We start from the raw sequence: 21,921 nt of genomic DNA on the forward strand, positions 1-21,921 counted from the left end.
TGGATATTGAATAGAAGTGTTTGTAGAAAGCCTATTGGTCCATATTTCTTGATGCTTCTATATTGGAGCGGAGTCTTGAGGTGGGTAGAATATAGTTGTGCAATAATTGGCTGTTGATTGCTGGTGTTGACTTCTTGATGTGTAGTGCCTCGCAAACGTCAAGCCGCCTGCTATCGCTGTATCTATCGATGATTTCTGTGTTGTTTACTAGGATTTCTCTGGCGATGGTTTGGTTATGGGAAGAGATTATATGTTCCTTAATGGAGCCCTGTTGTTTATGCATCGTTAAACGCCTAGAAAGAGATGTTGTTGTCTTGCCTATATACTGGGTTTTTTGGAGCTTACAGTCCCCAAGTGGGCATTTGAAGGCATAGACAACGTTAGTCTCTTTTAAAGCGTTCTGTTTCGTGTCTGGAGAGTTTCTCATGAGTAGGCTGGCCGTTTTTCTGGTTTTATAGTAAATCGTCAGTTGTATCCTCTGATTTTTGTCTGTAGGGATAACGTTTCTATTAACAATATCTTTCAGGACCCTTTCCTCTGTTTTATGAGCTGTGGAAAAGAAGTTCCTGTAAAATAGTCTAATAGGGGGTATAGGTGTTGTGTTAGTTGTCTCTTCGGAGGTTGCATGGCTTTTCACTTTCCTTCTTATGATGTCTTCGATGAAACCATTGGAGAAGCCGTTATTGACTAGAACCTGCCTTACCCTACAGAGTTCTCCGTCGACTTGCTTCCATTCTGAGCTGTGGCTGAGAGCACGGTCGACGTATGCGTTAACAACACTCCTCTTGTACCTGTCAGGGCAGTCGCTGTTGGCATTTAGGCACATTCCTATGTTTGTTATTCCTATTCCTATTCAATATCCATTGTTTCGTGTTCTGTCTTGTGTTGATACTTTTAATACCCTATTAATATCCTCTAATGCCACATCATCCTTCCCACCTTACTCAAATGTAATGCCACATCACCCTTCCCACCTCACTCAAATGTAGATATAAAATCAGGGGAAACGCAAGTTCTAATCAGTTGTGTATTTGTGAAGTCTTTGAAAATGTAATAAGTTTTACGAAACGCGCCCGTGTCGCGTCAGACTAGAAATAAAAATGAATTTTGGAGAAGTGATTTTTGATTTACCTCCAACAGTGAAGCATAATGTACGAAAGATTGAGAAAATTCGCGTTAGAATTATTAATCTTACTTTTTCGGTCATATTTAATAAAATATATATATAAATATATAATATATATAATATATATTATATAATTAATAATATATAATATATATATATAATATATATATGTATATATATACATATATATATATATATATATATATATATATATATATATATATATATATATATATATTTATATATATATATGCACAGACTACCCTATTCCAGTAGCTGAAGTTTATAACTTTTTAGACACTCAACCCACCAGGAGACTCGAACACTGGCCAACAAGGTGGCAGTTGCATGCTGTATCCACTACGCTATACTTCAAAGCCATAAGAGAGGTAGGAATTCTGGGGTATTTAACCAACCAGAAATTCCAATCCTCTCCCAGGCGATGAGATAGTGTGGGACCTCGGATGCTCTTTCATCGGTTCCTGTTATATGGGAAAACTCAGTGCCAAATGCTTAATGCACAGACTACCCTATTCCAGTAGCTGAAGTTTATAACTTTTTAGACACTCAACCCACCAGGAGACTCGAACACTGGCCAACAAGGTGGCAGTTGCATGCTGTATCCACTACGCTATACTTCAAAGCCATAAGAGAGGTAGGAATTCTGGGGTATTTAACCAACCAGAAATTCCAATCCTCTCCCAGGCGATGAGATAGTGTGGGACCTCGGATGCTCTTTCATCGGTTCCTGTTATATGGGAAAACTCAGTGCCAAATGCTTAATGCACAGACTACCCTATTCCAGTAGCTGAAGTTTATAACTTTTTAGACACTCAACCCACCAGGAGACTCGAACACTGGCCAACAAGGTGGCAGTTGCATGCTGTATCCACTACGCTATACTTCAAAGCCATAAGAGAGGTAGGAATTCTGGGGTATTTAACCAACCAGAAATTCCAATCCTCTCCCAGGCGATGAGATAGTGTGGGACCTCGGATGCTCTTTCATCGGTTCCTGTTATATGGGAAAACTCAGTGCCAAATGCTTAATGCACAGACTACCCTATTCCAGTAGCTGAAGTTTATAACTTTTTAGACACTCAACCCACCAGGAGACTCGAACACTGGCCAACAAGGTGGCAGTTGCATGCTGTATCCACTACGCTATACTTCAAAGCCATAAGAGAGGTAGGACTGCCACCTTGTTGGCCAGTGTTCGAGTCTCCTGGTGGGTTGAGTGTCTAAAAAGTTATAAACTTCAGCTACTGGAATAGGGTAGTCTGTGCATTAAGCATTTGGCACTGAGTTTTCCCATATAACAGGAACCGATGAAAGAGCATCCGAGGTCCCACACTATCTCATCGCCTGGGAGAGGATTGGAATTTCTGGTTGGTTAAATACCCCAGAATTCCTACCTCTCTTATGGCTTTGAAGTATAGCGTAGTGGATACAGCATGCAACTGCCACCTTGTTGGCCAGTGTTCGAGTCTCCTGGTGGGTTGAGTGTTTAAAAAGTTATAAACTTCAGCTACTGGAATAGGGTAGTCTGTGCATTAAGCATTTGGCACTGAGTTTTCCCATATAACAGGAACCGATGAAAGAGCATCCGAGGTCCCACACTATCTCATCGCCTGGGAGAGGATTGGAATTTCTGGTTGGTTAAATACCCCAGAATTCCTACCTCTCTTATGGCTTTGAAGTATAGCGTAGTGGATACAGCATGCAACTGCCACCTTGTTGGCCAGTGTTCGAGTCTCCTGGTGGGTTGAGTGTCTAAAAAGTTATAAACTTCAGCTACTGGAATAGGGTAGTCTGTGCATTAAGCATTTGGCACTGAGTTTTCCATATAACAGGAACCGATGAAAGAGCATCCGAGGTCCCACACTATCTCATCGCCTGGGAGAGGATTGGAATTTCTGGTTGGTTAAATACCCCAGAATTCCTACCTCTCTTATGGCTTTGAAGTATAGCGTAGTGGATACAGCATGCAACTGCCACCTTGTTGGCCAGTGTTCGAGTCTCCTGGTGGGTTGAGTGTCTAAAAAGTTATAAACTTCAGCTACTGGAATAGGGTAGTCTGTGCATTAAGCATTTGGCACTGAGTTTTCCCATATAACAGGAACCGATGAAAGAGCATCCGAGGTCCCACACTATCTCATCGCCTGGGAGAGGATTGGAATTTCTGGTTGGTTAAATACCCCAGAATTCCTACCTCTCTTATGGCTTTGAAGTATAGCGTAGTGGATACAGCATGCAACTGCCACCTTGTTGGCCAGTGTTCGAGTCTCCTGGTGGGTTGAGTGTCTAAAAAGTTATAAACTTCAGCTACTGGAATAGGGTAGTCTGTGCATTAAGCATTTGGCACTGAGTTTTCCCATATAACAGGAACCGATGAAAGAGCATCCGAGGTCCCACACTATCTCATCGCCTGGGAGAGGATTGGAATTTCTGGTTGGTTAAATACCCCAGAATTCCTACCTCTCTTATGGCTTTGAAGTATAGCGTAGTGGATACAGCATGCAACTGCCACCTTGTTGGCCAGTGTTCGAGTCTCCTGGTGGGTTGAGTGTCTAAAAAGTTATAAACTTCAGCTACTGGAATAGGGTAGTCTGTGCATTAAGCATTTGGCACTGAGTTTTCCCATATAACAGGAACCGATGAAAGAGCATCCGAGGTCCCACACTATCTCATCGCCTGGGAGAGGATTGGAATTTCTGGTTGGTTAAATACCCCAGAATTCCTACCTCTCTTATGGCTTTGAAGTATAGCGTAGTGGATACAGCATGCAACTGCCACCTTGTTGGCCAGTGTTCGAGTCTCCTGGTGGGTTGAGTGTCTAAAAAGTTATAAACTTCAGCTACTGGAATAGGGTAGTCTGTGCATTAAGCATTTGGCACTGAGTTTTCCCATATAACAGGAACCGATGAAAGAGCATCCGAGGTCCCACACTATCTCATCGCCTGGGAGAGGATTGGAATTTCTGGTTGGTTAAATACCCCAGAATTCCTACCTCTCTTATGGCTTTGAAGTATAGCGTAGTGGATACAGCATGCAACTGCCACCTTGTTGGCCAGTGTTCGAGTCTCCTGGTGGGTTGAGTGTCTAAAAAGTTATAAACTTCAGCTACTGGAATAGGGTAGTCTGTGCATTAAGCATTTGGCACTGAGTTTTCCCATATAACAGGAACCGATGAAAGAGCATCCGAGGTCCCACACTATCTCATCGCCTGGGAGAGGATTGGAATTTCTGGTTGGTTAAATACCCCAGAATTCCTACCTCTCTTATGGCTTTGAAGTATAGCGTAGTGGATACAGCATGCAACTGCCACCTTGTTGGCCAGTGTTCGAGTCTCCTGGTGGGTTGAGTGTCTAAAAAGTTATATATATATATATATATATATATATATATATATATATATATATATATATATATATATATATATATATATATATATATATATATATATATATATATATATATATACATCTGGCTGATAATTGGCCGAAGTGGGTTTCCAGGCTTGTGTGTCTTGACATTTCCATACGCATATCCAGGTTTATGTCAAGACACACAAGCCTGGAAACCCACTTCGGCCAATCATCAGCAAGATACCCACACCCACGTACAGACTGGCGAAACGACTCAACGGCTTGGTGACCCCTTATGTCCTTTGCGCCTTCAGCCTGAAGTCTCCAAAGGAATTTGTTGACTTGCTACGGGGAACATGGGCCACAGGGCCTCGTTGGACGTAGAATCTCTGTTTACCAACGTACCTGTGGATGAGACAATCGGGATGATAGCCGTCAGGGTGTACCGTGATCCGGCCTGTACTCCTCTTGACATACCAGAAAACAGTCTAAGGAAACTACTCCAAGCTTGTACTAAAATGGCACCCTTCTTGAGCCCGGATGGACACATGTATAAGCAAGTAGATGGGGTCGCCATGGGTTCTCCCCTAGGTGTCCTGTTTGCAAACTTCTACATGGGTACCATCGAGCAAAAAGTCTTAGTCGACATGAACTTGAAACCGGCCATATACTGCAGGTATGTTGACGATATTTTTTCACAGGTACCTGATGTCAGACATCTGCAGGAGCTGAAGGAGGCATTTGAGCAGAATTCTGTGTTGCGTTTCACTTACTAGATGGAGAAGGATGGGAAGCTGCCCTTTTTAGATGTAACAGTCATGGAAAGGAGCGGAGTTTTCCACACTGCAGTCTACACTAAGGAAACAAACATAGGAATGTGCCTGAATGCCAAGAGTGACTGCCCGGACAGGTACAAGAGGAGTGTTGTTAACGCTTATATCGACCGTGCCCTCAGCCACAGCTCAGAATGGAAGCAAGTCGACGAAGAACTCTGTAGGGTAAGGCAGGTCCTAGTCAACAACGGCTTCTCCAATGGTTTCGTGAAGACATCATAAGAAGGAAAGTGAAACGCCATGCAACCTCTGAAGAGACAACTAACACAACACCTATACCCCCTATTAGACTATTTTACAGGAACTTCTTTTCCACAGCCCATAAAACGGAGGAAAGGGTCCTGAAAGATATTGTCTGTAGAAACGTTATCCCTACAAACAAAAATCAGAAGATACAACGGACGATTTACTATAAAACCAGAAAAACGGCCAGCCTACTCATGAGAAACTCTCCAGACACAAAGCAGAACGCTTTAAAAGAGACCAACGTCGTCTATGCCTTCAAATGCCCTCTTGGGGACTGTAAGCCTAAAAAAAACAGTATATAGGCAAGACAACAACATCTCTTTCCAGGCGTTTGACAATGCATAAGCAACAGGGCTCCATTAAGGAACATATAATCTCTTCCCACAAACAAACCATCACCAGAGAAATCTTAGCAAACAACACAGAAATCATCGATAGATACAGCGATAGCAGGCGGCTTGACGTCTGCGAGGCACTACACATCAAGAACTCAACACCAGCAATCAACAGCCAATTAATGCACAACTATATTCTACCCACTTCAAGACTCCGCTCCAATATAGAAGCATAAAGAAATATGGACCAATAGGCTTTCAACAATTACTTCCATTCAATACCCATTGTTTCGTGTTCTGTCTTGTGTTTGAATTTAATACCCATTCAATACCCATTGTTTCGTGTTCTGTCTTGTGTTGGAATTTAATACCCATTCAATACCCATTGTTGAAAGTTCGTTTTTCACCTCATCCACCTCACCCAAATGTAGATATAAACCTCGAAGATGTGTAAGCTCTATTCAGTTTCAGTTGTGTGTTTGTAAACTAAAGTCTTTGAAAATGTAATAAGTTTTACGAAACGCGCTCAAGTGTCGCGTCAGACCAGAAATAAAAATGAATTTTGGAGAATTGATCTTTGAATTACCATCAACAGTGAAAAGAAACGTAAGAAAAATAGAGAAAATTCGTGTTATAATTATTAATCTTACTTTTTCGGTCATATTTAATGATATATATATATATATATATATATATATATAAAGTTATCTAATAAACAATATGTTAATCTAACAAATAAAGTTAGATAAATATACACATATATCAAAGGAATAGGGGTAGTAGGAGAAGAAAATATTAAAGTGTTCAGTGAGGATCCACAAGGTCTTCTCTGAGTACTCTTTATTTTCTTCTCCAAGGCTATGGCTTCCTACACTTGCACCAGAGGTAAATATATATATATATATATATATATATATATATATATATATATATATATATATATATATATATATATATATATATATATATATATATATATATATATATATATATTGGTGTATATTGGCAGCAGGTTTTCTTTCAAACATGTTTCATTGAATATGACCGCATATTCTGTATTTATTATTTTCTGGTTTAGGGCTTCTATCCCTCTAACTATTTTCTTAGCATCAGGGCTTAATTGGAATAGGAGTTCTCCAAAACTCATTTTCGTACTTTTAAGGTGAAGAAAAGAAGTGATTTACTATAGAGTGTATTACACTTATTTGTATAATTTGCACGACGTTTCGAACCTCCATGGTTCATTCTCAAGTGAACAGATCTTACAATACTAGTTGATTTTATACCCGCATTAGGTCAGGTGATAATACAATGAAGGTGAAAAACATGGGGGGATACTTAAGGGATAAACGTAGGGGCTGCAGAAGGCTTATTGGCCCATACGAGGCATCTCCTATCTAAACACAAAGATTAATCCAGTGTAATTGGCCTGTTATGTTGGACATTGTCTTCTGTGTTTTTATTCCCTGCTTCTGCAAGTAGTTCAGCTTGAAGTGTGTCAGTGGTGATGACTTTTTTGTTGTCTTCTAGCTTATGGATATCGTCCAGAAGCATTTCGATTTCCAGGCGTTTTTGATGCATCTTTGGTTTAGATAAGAATTGCCAATTTAGACCAAGATTTAAGAGGTCTCGTTGGTCCTGGGTAAGATCATAAGAAGTCAGGTTAAAGTAGCCATCTTTAGGACGAGGGATTTTTAGCTGTCCACCGTTTAGGGATGTTAACTTACGGAGTGTCTTTGTTTCTACAAGAGTTTTATGTTGTTGTTTCAGGTTAAATAGTTCACTGTTGATGGTTTGCTTGAGTTGGATAGGGATGTCGTACTGGGTCCATTTGTTTAACAGATGCTCCGCCTGCTCTATAAAGGTTTGGAGGGCTTCCAAAATTGTCTTCTGTGACACAGAAGACAATGTCCAACATAACAGGCCAATTACACTGGATTAATCTTTGTGTTTAGATAGGAGATGCCTCGTATGGGCCAATAAGCCTTCTGCAGCCCCTACGTTTATCCCTTATGTATCCCCCCATGTTTTTCACCTTCATTGTATTATCACCTGACCTAATGCGGGTATAAAATCAACTAGTATTGTAAGATCTGTTCACTTGAGAATGAACCATGGAGGTTCGAAACGTCGTGCAAATTATACAAATAAGTGTAATACACTCTATAGTAAATCACTTCTTTTCTTCACCTTAAAAGTACGAAAATGAGTTTTGGAGAACTCCTATTCCAATTAAGCCCTGATGCTAAGAAAATAGTTAGAGGGATAGAAGCCCTAAACCAGAAAATAATAAATACAGAATATGCGGTCATATTCAATGAAACATATATATATATATATATATATATATATATATATATATATATATATATATATATATATATATATATATATATTTATATATATTTATATAAACTGAAAACTCCACACCCAAGGAGTGACTCGAACCCAGACAGCCAGGAGCACTATGCAACTGGCGTATATGGTACCTTAACCACTTGACCAACTGTGACCGTACAAAAGACGTTGGTAGCCTAGGCTATATCCCCAACGCCCCAACGGCACTAGGTGGTAAGCTTGGGCATAGTTATTTCATCGAATCACCTTACTTTGACGGGCCACGTGAGCAACACAAAAGTGAACAATCTTAAATGGGCCCCAAGCCAATATGCAACCGAAAACTCCACACCCCAAAAGTGATTCGAACCCAGACAGCCAGGAGCACTATGCATCTGGCGTACATGGTATCGTAACCACTTGTCCAATCGTAACAATACACCGAATTTTGTACAAATTTCATGCAGAGAATTCTTATATAGCTAACACGAAGGACTCCTTCTTGATGAGACTCGTCAGCTAAATTTTTTGTTTATAATAAAATCAATTGTCTGTGTTGTGTCGTAAAAAAAATTGAGTTATATACAGTCAATGTAAAGCTACGATTGGTCGAGAGCATCCTTAGCGCGACGAAGTTTACTTACGAAGATTTTCTTACTTAAATGCCTACCTGAATACTGACGTAGCCACTATGAAGATGCTAAAAAAGAACGTTTGTAAGTACGTACGTAACTGCTTCGTGAATTTGGCTCCCGGTTACGGAAAGGTTCGTAGCATGGCACCAGGCGTGCGTGGATAGTCTTAACTCCCACCCGGATCATGGTGGGGTGCTCCTGACCCTTGAGTAGGGTAAGTCTTAACCTTTGCCGGAGCATAGTGTGGTGCTGTGGCCCAGGGCGAAGTTAGTCTTAACCACCTTCCAGAGAATGGTTTGGTGCCCCTGGCCCGAGAGCTTGGTAAGTCTTAACACCCACCCTGAACATGGTGTAGTGCTACTGGCCCCATATATGGGTACGTCTTAATCCCCGCCCAAAGCAAGATGTGGTGGTTCTGACCCAAGGGCAGAGTAAGTCTTAACCACTGCCTGGAGCATGATATGATGCCAATGACCCCAGGGCGGGGTAAGCCTTAACCCACTGGCAGGAGCATGTGTAGTGCTCCTGGCCCAGGATGGGGTAAGACGTAACCTAATCCCGGAGCATGGTGAGGGGCTCTTGCCTCAGAGCGGGGTAAGTCTTAACACCCACCCGGAGCATGGTCTGGTTCTCCTGGCCCCAGGCAGGGAAAGTCTTAATCCCCGCCCGGAGCATGGTGTGGTGCTTCTGGCCCAGGGCGGGGAAAGTCTTAACCCCCACCCAGAGCATGGTGTGGTGCTCCTGGCCCAGGGCGGGTTAAGTCTTAACCCCCGCCCGGAGCATGGTGTGGTGCTCCTGGCCCTAGGCAGGGAAAGTCTTAACCCCCGCACGGAGCATGGTGTGGTGCTTCTGGCCCCAGGCAGGGAAAGTCTTAACCACCGCCCGGAGCATGGTGTGGTGCTCCTGGCCTGTGATGGACCTCGGGGCCATCTATGATCCAGGTTCCGAATTAAATAGTTGACCCTCCCATTAATATCAGTTTCCCATCTTCTAGTCAGCTGTTCTGGTAGGTGATGAGCTACTGGTGACAGAAAGGGCTAGTGGAGCTCTGTGGACTTCACTGTTAGGGTGTGCTAGCCAGAGAGGGCTAGTGGAGCTCTGTGGACTTCACTGTTGGGGTGTGCTAGCCAGAGAGGGCTAGTGGAGCGCTGTGGACTTCACTGTTGGGGAGCGCTAGCCATAGGGCTTGTGGAGCGCTGTGGACTTCACTGTGGGGGTGGGCTAACTAGAGAGGGCTAGTGGAGCGCTGTGGACTTCACTGTTAGTTTACTAGTCAGAAGGCTAGTGGAGCTCTGAGGACTTCACCGTTTGGGTGTGCTAACCAGAGGGCTAGTAGAGCTCTGGAAGACTTCACTGTTTGAGCGTACTAGCGAGTGGGCTGGTGGGGCGCTTGAAGACATCGCTATAACTGCAGCTAGTGGGCTAGGGGCTAGTGTTGCGCTGAAGACCTCGTCAGAGGAATGTAAATAGTGTCCGTCATCTTCGCAGCTAGCTAGCGTGAGGGCTAACGATGCTCTGGATAATCACTAGTAGTGAATTGTATATAGTTGTGGTGGGAGATAATAAGAACGGTTAATTTTAAGTGCAATATAATTTCTTACCTTAAAGATTACACTACATTTCCACAATGGGATCTCTGACCTTGAGAATGATCGTAGAGTTTATAAGAACCCGGTTACGGAAGGGTTCGTAACATGGCCCTAGGGCCGGGGAAGTCTTAACCCCTGCCCGGAGCATGGTGTGGTGCTGTGGTCCAGGGCGAGGTAAATCTTAACCACCTCCCGGAGCATTGTGTGGTGTTCCTGGCCCAGGGAGGGATAAGTCTTAACCCCCTGTTGGAAATCCTACACACATGTTAACATACTATAGTTAGCCATTTCCGAATATAAGGGAAATGGGAGATTCAGTGTCATCGCAATAGACCCATATTCACAACACGTGTATATTAAATTCCAATTATTCGTTTAAACTACAGTCTACTGTTTAAACTTAATAAAAAAGTATTCGCTAGGACATTATAATTAGCAATAAAAATACACTACAGACTTCCTTGCTATTGTTTAATAAACCTAGTCCTTAAGACAGAGTAGGAACCAACAGAGTATTGGAACGCAACCTCAGGGAAGGAGGCTGGCAGTCACGCTCTGGCTCAGACACAGAAACAAAACAAAGAGGGCTCCTCACGACAAGCACAACTTGTCAATGGATCCACAACGATCCGACCAACCCTCAATAACAAAGAGAAGAGCTTAGTTCCCGACTCCCATTACATCTTTTATTGGTAGTGATCACTATTAAATATAGGATAGGTAGTTGGTTAAGCTGCAGACGAAGCCCCACAACAAAGTGAATAGTGTTTTACTCAGCACTACACACACACAAATAATTCATGTCAAACCTGTACTTTATATGTTAATGGAACCGTTATTAATCCCATTCTTTGGTAGGTAAGTTTGTGAGTTGAAGATAATGAGGTGAGCTGGCCAACATAACTTGTGATGTTCTTGCTTACCCTAGCTGTTCCACAGACGCCACCTGAGTGCCAGCCCCCATTTTACAACTGGACCACATGTAGCCACACTCTAACAGCTATCACACTGCCTAATCAGGCCATACCTACATCATGGCTAAGATCTCACATTTGTACTAACCCATGTTTACTATAAGATTGAGTAGTACTAACCATACTGTAGGTTAATTACCACCACATGTGGTATAATTTATATTATAATAAGGTAAATGTTTATAGCTTATTATATGACCCCCAATTGTTGTATAAGGTGTAAACGTCCCTCCAACTATGTGCAGGTAAATTCTGGCAGGCTGAATCAAATATACAGTCCACTTAGAATCATAATCATCAATATTGAAGTGATAAAAAAATAGAAAATAAATGTTCACAAAGAATAAAAACAAATAATTGCTTGCTAGGATTATCCAACACCCCCACCCAGAGCACGGAGGGGTGCTCCTGGCCCAGGACGGGGTAACAACGACGACAACAACAACAACAACAACAACAAGGACTTCACTCTCGCATCACAACAACATCATCAACAGCAACAACAAGGGTACATCAACAACAACTCCATAACAACACTTCAACAACAGCACAACAACAGTAACAGTAACAACAAGGGAATATCAACAACAGCACTATAACAACACAACAACAAAAACAACAACATCATCAACAACAAGGGAACATCAACAACAACACAACAACAACAAGAGCCGGCATGACAACATATCGGGGATTCCCTTGAACAAAACAGGAAAAAATTTCCGAGATATTATCTTACACATCACCTCAGGTGGTTATTTTGATTTTTTGGAAGTAAAGAGGATGGAGAGGTGAAGGGAAGTATAGAAGTGGGAAATACAGTGAGAGGTATGAAAGCAGGCGGGCTGTCCGCCTTGCTGACACCATGTGTGGGTGTTGGCAGCTAAGCTAAGCTGGCTCCCTCTTGTCAGGGAGCTGTGAGTGTGAGAGGGGTTCTACACATGTGTTTCACCATATATGGATGTCTATAGATGAATACTGTGTGTCATTCATATATACACACTCCGATGCTTCGACACATGTTGTTCTGTTTAAGGCTCTATATTTTATTATTAATATTTATCGAGTTGTTCATACATACATGTTATTATTTATAGTTGTTCATACATACATGTTATTATTTATCGAGTTGTTCATACATACACATATATACATACATATGCTAACACATACACATACATGCACATACACATATACACATACATACACACATACATATTCAATTTTTCAATTATGGGGGAAGGGGATCTGGTCTGTATTTCATCTTGGAATTATGTACTGTGGGGCGGGGTTTTCATCTAGTGAGTCGAGGCTCTTGGGCCACCAGCTGTGGGATCGGGGCGTCTCATCTTGGAGTAATCTTTCTAACATTGGGTCCTCTAACATTTCGATGGTGTTCCACACCCTGATGGCTTGGTGCTGCAGTCTGATGTTTAGTGGCTGTATGTTCAGGAGTTCATGGAGCTCCTGGATTGTCTGATCATATGGTGGACGGTGTTTTGCTGCTCTCCTTAGGTGGTATTGTTGACCTTTGTGGACGCCTGCTGGTAGACACTGGGGGATGGTGGGGAGGGCCCGCGGAGGGGAGGAGACAGGGTGGGAGGAGAAAGGGAGGGAGGAGACAGGGAGGGAGGAGACACGGTGGGAGGAGACAGGGAGGGAGGAGACAGGGTGAGGGGAGACAGCGTGGGAGAAGACAGGGTGGGAGAAGACAGGGTGGGAGGACACAGGGTGGGAGGAGACAGGGTGGGAGGAGACAGGGTGGGAGGAGACAGGGTGGGAGAAGACAGGGAGGGAGGAGACAGGGTGGGAGGAGACAGGGTGGGAGGAGACAGGGTGAGGGGAGACCGCGTGGGAGAAGACAGAGTGGGAGAAGACAGGGTGGGAGGACACAGGGTGGGAGGAGACAGGGTGGGAGGAGACAGGGTGGGAGGAGACAGGGTGGGAGGAGACAGGGTGGCAGGAGACAGGGTGGGAGAAGACAGGGAGGGAGGAGACAGGGTGGGAGGAGACAGGGTGGGAGAAGACATGATGGGAGGACACAGGGTGGGAGGAGACAGGGTGGGAGGAGACAGGGTGGGAGGAGACAGGGTGGCAGGAGACAGGGTGGGAGAAGACAGGGAGGAGACAGGGTGGGAGGAGACAGGGTGGGAGGAGACAGGGTGAGGGGAGACAGCGTGGGAGAAGACAGAGTGGGAGAAGACAGGGTGGGAGGACACAGGGTAGGAGGAGACAGGGTGGGAGGAGACAGGGTGGGAGGAGACAGGGTGGGAGGAGACAGGGTGGGAGGAGACAGGGAAGGAGGAGACAGGGAGGGAGGAGACAGGGAGGGAGGAGACAGGGTGGAGGAGACAGGGTGAGGGGAGACAGCGTGGGAGAAGACAGGGTGGGAGGAGACAGGGAGGGAGGAGACAGGGAGGGAGGAGACAGGGAGGGAGAAGACAGGGTGGGAGGAGACAGGGTGAGAGAAGACTGTGTGGGAGGAGACAGGGAGGGAGGAGACAGGGTGGAAGAAGATAGGGTGGAGGGAGACAGGGAGGGAGAAGACAGGGTGAGAGGAGACAGGGTGGGTGGAGACAGGGTGAGGGGAGACAGCGTGGGAGAAGACAGGGTGGGAGAAGACAGGGTGGGTGGAGACAGGGAGGGAGGAGACACGGTGGGAGGAGACAGGGAGGGAGGAGACAGGGTGAGGGGAGACAGGGTGGGAGGAGACAGGGTGGGGAGGAGACAGGGAGGTAGGAGACACGGTGGGAGGAGGCAGGGTGGGGAGGAGGCAGGGTGGGGAGGAGACTGGGTGGGGAGGAGACAGGGTGAGGAGGAGAAAGGGTGGGGAGGAGACAGGGTGGGGAGGAGACAGGGTGGGAGGAGATAGGGAGGTAGGAGACACGGTGGGGGAAGACAGGGTGGGGAGGAGAAAGGGTGGGGAGGAGAAAGGGTGGGGAGGAGACAGGGAGGGAGGAGACAGGGTGGGAGGAGACAGGGTGGGAGGAGACAGGGTGGGGAGGAGACAGGGAGGGAGGAGACAGGGTGGGGAGGAGAAAGGGTGGGGAGGAGACAGGGAGGGAGGAGACAGGGTGGGAGGAGACAGGGTGGGAGGAGACAGGGTGGGGGAAGACAGGGTGGGAGGAGATAGGGAGGTAGGAGACACCGTGGGAGGAGGCAGGGTGGGGAGGAGACAGGGTGGGGAGGAGACAGGGTGGGAGGAGACAGGGTGGGAGGAGACAGGGTGGGGGAAGACAGGGTGGGAGGAGATAGGGAGGGAGGAGGCAGGGTGGGAGGAGACAGGGTGGGAGGAGAGAGGGTGGGAGGAGAGAGGATGGGGGAAGAGAGGGTGGGAGGAGACAGGGTGGGGAGGAGACAGGGTGGGGAGGAGACAGGGAGGGAGGAGACAGGGTGGGAGGAGACAGGGTGGGAGGAGACAGGGTGTGGGAAGACAGGGTGGGAGGAGATAGGGAGGGAGGAGGCAGGGTGGGAGGAGACAGGGTGGGAGGAGAGAGGGTGGGAGGAGAGAGGATGGGGGAAGAGAGGGTGGGAGGAGACAGGGTGGGTGGAGACAGGGTGGGTAGAGACAGGGTGGGTGGAGACAGGGTGAGAGGAAACAGGTTGGGAGGAGACACAGAGGGAGGAAACGGGGTGGGAGGAAACAGAGTGGGAGGAGACAGGGAGGGAGGGCGGAGACAGGGTGGGAGGAGACAGGGAGGTAGGAGACACGGTGGGAGGAGGCAGGGTGGGGAGGAGACAGGGTGGGGAGGAGACAGGGTGGGGAGGAGACAGGGTGGGAGGAGACAGTTGGGAGGGGACAGGGTGGGAGGAGACGTTGTGGGAGAAGACTGGGGTGGGAGGAGACGGGGTGGGAGGAGACGGGGTGGGAGGAGAAAGGGAGGAAGGAGACAGGGAGAGAGTAGACAGGGAGGGAGGAGACAGGGAGGGTGGAGACGTGGTGGTAGGAGACAGGGAGGTAGGAGACAGGGAGGGAGGGAGGAGACAGAGAGGGAGGGAGGAGACAGGGAGGGGGGAGACAGAGAGGGAGGAGACAGGGAGGGAAGAGACAAGGAGGGAGGAGATATTATTGGAGGAGACCGGGTTGGTGGAGACAGGGAGGGAGTAGACAGTTTGGGAGGAGACAGGGTGGGAGGAGATATTATGGGAGGAGACAGGGTTGGAGGAGACAATGTGGGAGGAGTCTGGGTGGGAGGAGACAGGGGTGGGAGGTGTCTGGGTGGGAGATGTATATAAGAATTGCTGCTTAGTTTTTCCCGACACTGTTGGCCACACGATCGTCAGCTGTTGTCTGCTGCTGCTGCTGCTCCTGTTGCTGTTGTCTGTTGCTGCTGCTGCTGTTGTTGTCTGCTGCTCCTGCTGCTGCTGCTGCTGCTGTTGTCTGCTGCTGCTGTCTGCTGCTGTTGCTGCTGTCGGTCTCTGCTGCTGCCGTTGTCTGCTTGTCTTGTTCTCTCGTCGCTACAGTTGTGAGGTAATTATACATGGCTTGTACACGATCAATGGCCAGAGTATTTGGCCATATTCTACCCCCACTATATTCTACCCCTACCATATTCTACCACCACCATATTCTACCACCACCATATTCTACCCCAACCATATTCTACAACCACCATATTCTACCACCACCATATTCTACCACCACCATATTTTTCCACCACCATATTCTACTCCCACAATATTCTACCACCACCATATTCTACCACCACCATATTCTACAACCACCATAATCAACCCCACCATATAATACCAGCACCATATTCTACCACCACCATATTCTGTCACCACCATATTCTACCACCACAATATTCTACCCCCACAATATTCTACCATCACCATATTCTACCACCACCATATTCTACCACCACCATATTCTACCACCACCATATTCTACACCCACAATATTCAACCACCACCATATTATACCACCACCATATTCTACCACCACCATATTCTACCACCACCATATTCTACACCCACAATATTCTACCCCACACCGTATTCTACCACCACCATATTCTACACCCACCATATTCTACCACCACCATATTCTACCACCACCATATTCTGCCACCACCATATTCTACCACCACAATATTCTACCCCCCCCACCATATTCTACCACCACCATATTCTACACCCACTATATTCTACCACAACCATATTCTACCACCACCGTATTCTACACCCACAATATTCTACCCCCCACCATATATTACCACCACCATATTCTACACCCACAATATTCCACCCTCACCATATTCTACCACCACAATATTCTACCACCACAATATTCTACCACCACCATATTCTACCACCACCATATTCTGCCACCACCATATTCTACCACCACCATATTCTACACCCACAATATTCCACCCTCACCATATTCTACCACCACCATATTCTACCACTACCATATTCTGCCACCACCATATTCTGCCACCACCATATCCTGCCACCACCATATTCTACCACCACAATATTCTACCACCGCCAAATTCTACCACCACCATATTCTACCACCACCATATTCTACCACCACCATATTCTGCCACCACCATATCCTGCCACCACCATATTCTACCACCACCATATTCTACCACCACCATATTCTACCACCACCATATTCTACCACCACCATATTCTACTACCACAATATTCTACCACCACAATATTCTTCCACCACCATATTCTACCACCACCATATTCTACCACCACCATATTCTACCACCACCATATTCTGCCACCACCATATTCTGCCACCACCATATTCTACCACCACCATATTCTACCACCACCATATTCTACCACCAAAATATTCTACCACCACCATATTCTACCACCAAAATATTCTACCACCACCATATTATACCACCACCATATTCTACCACCACCATATTCTACCACCACCATATTCTACTATGTGACGGAGTTCCCCCCCTTATAATTCTCCCACGCCTGCAGTAAGAGTCATGTCTACTTTTCCCAAGCGTTCTCTACGTTGCAGGCTACAATTTGATATATGGGAGAGAGTGAAGTGTTCTCGGAGAGCCGAGAAATTTGTGAAATAGTAATATTTTGGCCTGTGGTATAGGCCCTTTAGGGAGCCAAGATGGCGCTTGCCTCCCTGATTTCCCACCAAAACCGTGTGACGTCAGTGGCACCGGATTGGTCACCGACAGCAATGTGGCACCGGGAGCCAATGAAAACCTCCCGTGGCGAAAGTGATGTCACGAAGGAAGGGGGTCCGGCCAGCGCGCCGAGCTGGCGCCGGCAGTCAGACACGACACGTCAAAGAGGTCGGACGTGCGACGATTGGTCCTGTCAGTTTGACAGTTGTTTCCCGCTCCCGTGGATTTACGCGTCACCTGAAGTCTGCCAGTACTCTGTGAGGTCTTCCCTAGTTCATGTGTTGAACCAGAGAGGGAATCGACGGTTATTTGAGCAACAAGTGCTCCAGTCAGGTACTGTGCAAGAAGCAGTGAAGCCGTGCAGTGACGTATGTGACGTCTGTGGCAGTTCACCAGTTCGTGACGGCGTAGTGGCTGACAGAGCCACTGGGTAGCTGAGGAAGGAGAGGACTATTTGGGGAATCCGGACGACTGTAGCTGAGACGTAGGCGGCAGCCGTTGATGGGAGAAGACGACGGCCAGGAGACCGACTCCAACCCTTCAAGAAGTCAAGAAGGAGGACGGACCTACAGTGAAGAGGGCACGGAGACGACGCGCTAAACGGTGGGACGACGAGAGCCTCTGGTAGGACACGACGACGTGTCGTGTGGGGGCGTTCCCGACACGAGGACCAGGAGCTACATCTCGACTCTCATCGGAGGATAGGTTGAAGTAGGTGTTTCTAGTTCCCTCCCCATTCCCCTTTAGTTAGCTATGTTATTCGGCTATATTATCTAGCCTGAGGATTTTATATGTCGTGAGCAAGTCTCACCAATGTCACAGTGAGGCATCAGTTTGCCGTGTAGTACTATCAAGAGTACTTGTAATACTATTGTTGATTATTGGTGTGTACAGGCACCAGGAACAAGTGATAAATCTACTGTGTATTGTATATCTTTCTACAGATTTTGATGTGAACATGTAGTGATAAATTATATATAATATTATGCCAGGATTTGGAAGTTAGGCTATGTGCCCAGAAACTATTTATTTTACCATTTACTGATGTCTGATCTATATGCATTATTATGTCTGTGTTCGTGCAGTGATTAATCATTTGTGAGTACAGTGAATTATTGCGTTTTCGCCCACAAGAGAAAGTACTGAAAACTCCAGTGTTAATATTTCATAATATATTGTTGAATGAAGAACAATGTAAGACCATTACAGTGAGGCGTTGTAGCATTGATTGTAGAAACGACTGTTTGAGCCTGAGTACAGTGTAACCAAGTGATACGTGCTATTGTAGCCAATATCGTGTGTGCGAGTTCATAGTAATATTGGAGAACTTAAAGAAACAGCGCGCGTGAATCTATAAAACAAGCAAATAACTTTCGCGCGGGGGCCAGGCGATCAGCTGTTCTTGACACTTGATGAGGAGGGGAGGTGTTGCCACTTAGCGAGTGCTTACTATTCGTGGGAACTACCAGCCGCTGCCAGGATCAGTTGATTTATTTATTATTGTTTGGCCTTGTGACATCTTTCATACATTTTAAGTAAAATACAAAACTACCTTTGTGTTTTTATCATCTCCTCCATTGATCTTGTGGCTATATTATACTGAAAGCATAGAGTGATAACAGTAAGTACCTGCCTGATTCCTGATCTTGTGAGTGTGACCTTGCCAAGGCTACCACTAATTCCACCAGTTCACTGAGGTGTTACTGGCCACCTAAAACACCAGTTGGCGACCTTGTGGTTAACCGTAGAGCCCGATTGTTGGGATGGGCACATGACAGTCAAGTGAACGAGTCGTGTTCCCACTCTTTCTTAATCAGAGGCCGTTGAGATTGACTGGGAGACTCTCCTGGCGTGCAGTGGCGCCGTGAGGATCGAGTGAAGACCCGCAGGGCTACGGTGAGTGACCTTGAGCATAACTATTGCTCACCCCAGAGTAAGAATAGAGAAGTGAAACCCCAACAACTACCACAATATTCTACCACCACCATATTATACCACCACCATATTCTTCCACCACCATATTCTACCACCACCATATTCTACCACCACCATATTCTACCACCACCATATTCTTCCACCACCATATTCTACCACCACCATATTCTTCCACCACCATATTCTACCACCACCATATTCTACCTCTACAATATTCTACCAACACCATACTCTGCCACCACCATATTCTACCACCACCATATTCTACCACCACCATATTCTACCACCACAATATTCTACCACCACCATATTCTACCACCACCATATTCTACCACCACCATATTCTACCACCACCATATTCTACCACCACCATATTCTACCACCACCATATTCTGCCACCACCATATTCTACCACCACCATATTCTACCATCACCATATTCTGCCACCACCATATTCTGCCACCACTATATTCTACCACCACCATATTCTACCACCGCCATATTCTACCACCACCATATTCTACCACCACCATATTCTACCACCACCATATTCTGCCACCACCATATCCTGCCACCACCATATTCTACCACCACCATATTCTACCACCACCATATTCTACCACCACCATAATCTATCACCACCATATTCTACCACCACCATATTCTACTACCACAATATTCTACCACCACAATATTCTTCCACCACCATATTCTACCACCACCATATTCTACCACCACCATATTCTACCACCACCATATTCTGCCACCACCATATTCTGCCACCACCATATTCTACCACCACCATATTCTACCACCACCATATTCTACCACCAGAATATTCTACCACCACCATATTCTACCACCAAAATATTCTACCACCACCATATTATACCACCACCATATTCTACCACCACCATATTCTACTATGTGACGGAGTTCCCCCCCTTATAATTCTCCCACGCCTGCAGTAAGAGTCATGTCTACTTTTCCCAAGCGTTCTCTACGTTACAGGCTACAATTTGATATATGGGAGAGAGTGAATTGTTCTCGGAGAGCCGAGAAATTTGTGAAATAGTAATATTTTGGCCTGTGGTATAGGCCCTTTAGGGAGCCAAGATGGCGCTTGCCTCCCTGATTTCCCGCCAAAACCGTGTGACGTCAGTGGCACCGGATTGGTCACCGACAGCAATGTGGCACCGGGAGCCAATGAAAACCTCCCGTGGCGAAAGTGACGTCACGAAGGAAGGGGGTCCGGCCAGCGCGCCGAGCTGGCGCCGGCAGTCAGACACGACACGTCAAAGAGGTCGGACGTGCGACGATTGGTCCTGTCAGTTTGACAGTTGTTTCCCGCTCCTGTGGATTTACGCGTCACCTGAAGTCTGCTAGTACTCTGTGAGGTCTTCCCTAGTTCATGTGTTGAACCAGAGAGGGAATCGACGGGTATTTGAGCAACAAGTGCTCCAGTCAGGTACTGTGCAAGAAGCAGTGAAGCCGTGCAGTGACGTATGTGACGTCTGTGGCAGTTCACCAGTTCGTGACGGCGTAGTGGCTGACAGAGCCACTGGGTAGCTGAGGAAGGAGAGGACTATTTGGGGAATCCGGACGACTGTAGCTGAGACGTAGGCGGCAGCCGTTGATGGGAGAAGACAACGGCCAGGAGACCGACTCCAACCCTTCAAGAAGTCAAGAAGGAGGACGGACCTACAGTGAAGAGGGCACGGAGACGACGCGCTAAACGGTGGGACGACGAGAGGCTCTGGTAGGACACGACGACGTGTCGTGTGGGGGCGTTCCCGACACGAGGACCAGGAGCTACATCTCGACTCTCATCGGAGGATAGGTTGAAGTAGGTGTTTCTAGTTCCCTTCCCATTCCCCTTTAGTTAGCTATGTTATTCGGCTATATTATCTAGCCTGAGGATTTTATATGTCGTGAGCAAGTCTCACCAATGTCACAGTGAGGCATCAGTTTGCCGTGTAGTACTATCAAGAGTACTTGTAATACTAATGTTGATTATTGGTGTGTACAGGCACCAGGAACAAGTGATAAATCTACTGTGTATTGTATATCTTTCTACAGATTTTGATGTGAACATGTAGTGATAAATTATATATAATATTATGCCAGGATTTGGAAGTTAGGCTATGTGCCCAGAAACTATTTATTTTACCATTTACTGATGTCTGATCTATATGCATTATTATGTCTGTGTTCGTGCAGTGATTAATCATTTGTGAGTACAGTGAATTATTGCGTTTTCACCCACGAGAGAAAGTACTGAAAACTCCAGTGTTAATATTTCATAATATATTGTTGAATGAAGAACAATGTAAGACCATTACAGTGAGGCGTTGTAGCATTGATTGTAGAAACGACTGTTTGAGCCTGAGTACAGTGTAACCAAGTGATA

General features: G+C 46.0%; 1 protein-coding gene across 1 annotated transcript in view; it reads left to right on the plus strand.

Annotated features, from left to right (window-relative positions):
- The first annotated feature begins 15,712 nt into the window (after window positions 1–15,712).
- Window positions 15,713–21,921, plus strand: part of LOC123750571 (leukocyte elastase inhibitor-like) — a 365,203-nt gene continuing 358,994 nt past the window's right edge. Inside the window, exon 1 of the mRNA XM_069323892.1 lies at window positions 15,713–15,913. The gene's annotated coding sequence lies outside the window, so the exon portion shown is untranslated. The remainder of the gene's footprint in view (window positions 15,914–21,921) is intronic.

This window comes from Procambarus clarkii, chromosome 13 (genome assembly GCF_040958095.1).
Source record: "Procambarus clarkii isolate CNS0578487 chromosome 13, FALCON_Pclarkii_2.0, whole genome shotgun sequence".
NCBI lineage: Eukaryota > Metazoa > Arthropoda > Malacostraca > Decapoda > Cambaridae > Procambarus > Procambarus clarkii.